The sequence below is a fragment of the Eulemur rufifrons genome, chromosome 19 (genome assembly GCF_041146395.1).
Source record: "Eulemur rufifrons isolate Redbay chromosome 19, OSU_ERuf_1, whole genome shotgun sequence".
NCBI lineage: Eukaryota > Metazoa > Chordata > Mammalia > Primates > Lemuridae > Eulemur > Eulemur rufifrons.
The window spans coordinates 36599981-36605612 of NC_091001.1; positions in this window are offsets into that span (position 1 = coordinate 36599981).

Sequence of the window (5632 nt, forward strand, 5' to 3'; positions counted from 1 at the left end):
TATTAATGCCTCCAACAAGCTACAGAAAACATGTATGAGGCTTCACTGAAGGCCATGGGGGGCGGGTGGTGCAGCCAGCACTGTGCCAGGTCATAGTAGGCACTCAGTAACCCTCGTTCTCTGACCCACCCATTGCCTTCTAGGCCTCAGTTTCCTCATTGTTAAGATGAGTGGAGTGGATGGCCTCTGTCTTAGTTAGTTTGGGCTGCTATACCAAAAACACATAGACTGGGTAGCTTAAAAACAACAGCAACCTATTTTGCACATTTCTAGAGGCTGCAAGTCTGAGACCAGGGTGCAGCATGGTCAGGTTCTGGTGAGGGCCCTCTTCTGGACTGCAGACAGCCACCTTCTCTTTGTATCCTTGTGTGGCAGAGAGAGAGCTCTCTGGGGTGCCTTTTATAGGGTCACTAATCCAATTTGTGAGGGCTCCACCCTCATGAGCTAATCACCTCCCCAAGGCCCCACCTCCTAATGCCATCACCGTGAGGGCTGGGTTTCAACATATGGATGCGGGGGACACCAACATTCAGTCTGCAGCCGTCTGCAAGGGCCCTTCCTGCTCTCGTTCCACAGTAGACTTAAAGACTGTCATGCACAGCTGTGGGGCTTCTGCACTGGCCTTGACAATGATGGATTATTTGGAGGAGGACACGGAGTGCCCAACAGTGCCTTCTTCCTTCTTGGGGGAGAGGTGGGATCATTTCTCTGCCCTGAGAGTCATTTATTATGCTCATAAAACACTTGGCAGCCCTTTGCAAATAAATAAGCACTCAGAGTTATTGGACGTCCCCGTGAGGCTTCGTGGATATGCACCAGCAAGGTGGCCGGCAGACCTCGAGGAAAGCCACAGACGTGTATTTTGTTGGCTTCTGATCAGCCATTCCTGACATAGGCTGTTCATTTTTCACTTGCTTATGTGATCAGACCTGCTTGGCTGGCCTCATTTCAAGGCTTCCTTCTCAGTAAAACCGTTTGCCACTTGCTAAGCCTCAGAGTGTAGTGTAGCTGCTGTTAAATTGTGGGGCGCACGGTTGGGATTAACCCTCACTTCTCCCTTTAACCTCATTGTAATGTTTTCTTCTCCACCAAGTACTGTTTGGAACACAAATATTTGCACACACACACACCCCCCTGCAGCAAAATTTCCTCCCCTACCTGATTCCTTCAAACGACAAAGAATGACTGAGACCTACCCTGCACAGGGCTGGATTCAGCCTCTGGCCAGCTCACATGGGGCTGAAGGGAGACGGGCTTTTAATGGACAAACAATAGAAAGCAAGGAGGCTGGTGAGAGCTGTGGAAGTGATATCTGTGGTGCAAAGCGGCGGGTCAGAGGAGGCCACCCCACCCTGCATGTTCCCCAAGCATGTCCTTACACTTTCCAGCGCCCCCTCTGGGATCTCACACCCACCCACCTCATTGCAGAGATTCCCGAATCCTTACCTCTGACTCTTCCCTGGAGTTTCTGGATTGTATTTCCAATTGCCAATGACACAACTTCCTATTAGCCTTTGCAATAATAAAATCAAACACACATCAAGCACCTACTATGTGCATGTTTTATATGCATGTCACATTATTATTCCCATTTTACACACGAGGACACTAAAGTGCAGAGGTGTTAAATACTTGCTCAAGGTCATAGCTAAGAAGTAGCAGAACCTGTATTTGAACTCTGAACTCTGACACTGACCCTGGGCTCTTCACTGCTCTCCATCTCATGGCCACTTGGATGGCTCTGGGCACCTCATATTAAAATATCCAAAACCAAGCTCTTCTCTCTCCTGTCCACGCAGTCCTACCAACTACTCTGTCAGAGCCCTGTCCCTCTTTCTGTTTCTGTGACCTGCATCTTCACCTGCCAGGCATGTGGGCTTGGCACTAGGAGTTCATCTGGGACTCCCTCCTCTGCCTATTCTATCCTCTCAGTTGTTAAGCCCTGTGGATATTTCCTCTGCAAAGTCTTCTAGATCATGACAGCAGCTCTTAAATGATCCAGTGTCAGCCTTGTTTTCCCCCAACTGGTCCACAAAAGACATGCAACATCCACTTCTTCCCTCCCAGGTCTGCTGGGCTCCTCCCTTGATCACACACCTTCTGGCCTCCTGATGAAAATCACAGCCGCTAAGTCCCACGTTCCACCTGAGACCTCTCTCCTCGGTTGTACTCATCCCCACCGGAACTGACACGGGCACCGGAAACTCAATGTGCCCCCAAACCGCACTGCACTGCTGTGGCAAAGACCCCACCCCTTACTCATTCTCCTTCTTTCCTTTCGCAGTAGAACCCCAGACACTTAGCCGGACATAAGACAACATTTCCCATTTTCCCTGCAGTGAGGTACGGGCATGGGACCAAGTTCTAGGCAGAAGTATGTGAGTGACTTGTGGGTCACAACCTGAAAGGGGAGAGGCACGCTCTCCTTCCCTTTCCGTGGGCCACGTGGCTTTGGTGACCAGCAGTCTTGGACCAGCAGATGGCAGAACAAGGGAGTGGAAGGTGCTGGTGACCCCCTACCGTGGAGCCACCACATCCATTGTAAAGTGCTCACACTTTAACATTTATGTGCAAAATAACAAGATTCCCTTTTATCTAGGTCACTGTGTGCATGGGTGGATGCATGTTGTGTTTCAGTCTTTGTTTAAACAACCAAATCTGTATCCCAATAATGCCTCACCCCTCCCCTCCTCCAACTCCCTCCTTCTGGTTAATAACACCCTGCACCCCGACTGCTTAAGCCAGAATGCTGGATGCCACCCGCTGACTCCTCCTCTCCCTCACCCTCTCCCTCCAATTGGAGCTGGTGGCTCCAATTCCACCTCTACATATTTCTCAGGCCTTCAGCCGCCCTCCTTCCACCTGTGCCGCCTGTCCTTGGGCACCCTTCGTTTCCCAACCAGATGCCGAATCATCAGGCCCTCCGCAAGCAGTGGCTGAAACCCCTAATTCAGGACAAATCACCTGGTCTCTCCAACAGATAAGTGTGTGTGGGGCGGGGGGGAGGAGAGGAGAGAGGAGGAACTACTACTGATTTAACAAGACTTAAGAGACTTAGCAGCCAATGCAATGTGTGGGTCTTGTCTGGGTCCAGCACACCACTGTAAAAAGCATTTCTGAGCCCAACAGTGAAATTTGAAAACTGGCTGATTATTAGACGACATTGTGGAATTATTGTTCATTTTTAAGGTCTTTTTCTCTTAGAGTTACATCCTGAACTCTTGACAAGTGAAATGATTTGATGCCTGTGGACTGATTTAATTAAAATAACCCTGCCGTGGGGAGGGAAGAAACAGAAAAATATAAATGAAACAAGACTGGCCACGTATTGGTGAGTACTGAACCTGGATAACAGGTATGAGGAGGTTGGTTATGCTGTTCTATTTTTGTGTGTGTTTTAACATTTCCATGATAAAATATCTTTTAAAACCCCAAAACCCAAGTGTGCAAGGATCCCTGGATGAACCCTATTGCCTTCAAGGTCGGGTACCAGGCCCTTCACTCAAGGCGCTGCCTTAGGCCTCCCCCAGCCTGGCCCCTCTGAGCTCCTGCCGCTCTGTCCCCAGTGGGGTCTCCAGCCCAGCCAGGGTCTCTGCCATGCTGCCACGGTGCACCCTCTCACAGCCCTGAGCTTTGCAAACCTCCCATCCCTGCTGGAAATACGCTCTCCCTGCCTGCTCCCCACTCCTGCCCGCCCCCTCCGCTCCCTGCTGGACTCCACCTTCCCAGACCCCTCCCCACACCGTCAGTCATCCCGAAGGGAGAGGGGGTGTCACCTGTCCTAGGTGCAAGGCCGAGGCCCTCATAACAAAAGGCAGAGTAACAAGAGGAAAGCATACGAATGTGTTTAATACAAGTTTTGCATGACACGGGAGCCTTCATGAGGAAACAGTCACACTTGTGTGTTTTCACGCTGGGTGGGATGAAGAGTGGGCAGTCGCAGAGAAACAGGATTGGACAAAGGGGTCTGATCTAATGGTAATAAACTGGGGGAAATAAGCAAGGCTTGTTTGTGCAGATTCTTCTCTGTGTCCCTGTGTCTTCAGAGGTACAGATGTTTCTTGCCTCCACATAAAGGGAGGGCAACTCTTACAGGAGGGTCTTATAACCTGTTTCTGGGGGGAGGGTGAGAGAGACCTTGTTCTGCTGTTTTCTCACATGCCAAGGTTCCCTGTTTGGGGGCAGCAGGTCCCAAACCCCATCTACCCCCACAATGCTTAGGGCTCCATCAAAGACAGCCCCTCCAAACAGTTCTGAATCAATTTGCTTTTCTTCTCTCTTTCCCTCTAGAGCCTGAGCTCCTTGGGGATGGCAAGTGTGACCTCTGAATATTGTCACCAGAGGGCTGGCACTGTCCTGGTCCACAGTGGGTGTTCAATAAATGAGCAGAATGACTTTAGGAGAAAAAGGCTAAGCTAAGTAACAGTTGCTTCTCCCGTGGCTGAGGTGCATGCGCTATGGCTCACTCTGAAGAGGTGGGGACAGCACAGGTGGAGGCGGCTTCCTGGACATAGGTAACTCACTTCTGGTCATTATCCAATGGGGAAGGGGGTGCTTCCAACCTGGGGATGACATTTTTAAAAAGTGCCAACCTTGGCAGCTACACTTCTTTCAAAGTGAATAGAACAGATAAGAAAATATCTCTTCTGAGAATTTATTTTTCCAAAAGAAAAACTGGAAGCCACCCCTCCTAGAAGCCGCAGGCAACCCCTCTGCCCTCTGCCCTGCGCTCTGTGGACAGGGTCAGCGCCTCCACTCTGTTCTGTCAGCAGAAGGAAACTTCTGAGCAGCAAGGACTGTCGCCTCCCTCTCTCAGGGAGTCTGAGCTATAAATATCTGCGGAGACAGATTTCTCCAGAGGGAACAAAAATAGAGAAATTTGTGATAACAAATAAGAAAGCACCTCATATCTCTTCGGTGAACAGGATTCCAATTCTCCTCACTTGCCTTTGGGCTCCACGGTGCAGTCTGTGTACAATTTCTGATAAATCCTTTAACCCTGCAAGGCTCTTTGCACGCACTGGCTTTTCCCTTTGCTCTTTCACGGAAAGCAAGGAGGTGGAAACAGCACCTAGAGGAAGCCATTCTATTAGTGTCCTGCCCTGATGAAATGACAGAGCGAAAAAACAAACTATCAAATATGCCATGTCCTGCCCCAGTCTGCTTTCTGATTTGGGTCTAAAGAAAGAGGAAATAATATTGCATTAGATGAGGCCAAAACAATGTTGTTTATTGAACTGGGGTCAGAGGTCAGCGGTGACCACGGCGGGAGGTGGGGGGGCTCTCCTGGTGGCGGCAGCCACCACAGTGCACTCAAACCAACCCATGTGTCTGGGGCAATTTGGAAATAAGTCGTGGGAGAAAAGCAAACTACAAGCCAGGCTAAACTCCAGAGATAAGTCTGGTTTTTAATCCTTCCCCACCACCAGCTCCTTTCTCAAGGGACTCGCAAATGTTCGATAAAGGAATAAGTAGATAATAGAGACGATGCCTAACAAAAGAGACAAATAAATAAATACATAAGTCTTCCTTTGGGTCATCTGGTCTGCTGCTGCTGGTGTTATTTAAATTAGTAATGACCTAACGAGTGACTCCATCCCTAAACTGCTGGGTCTACAACAAATGCAACATA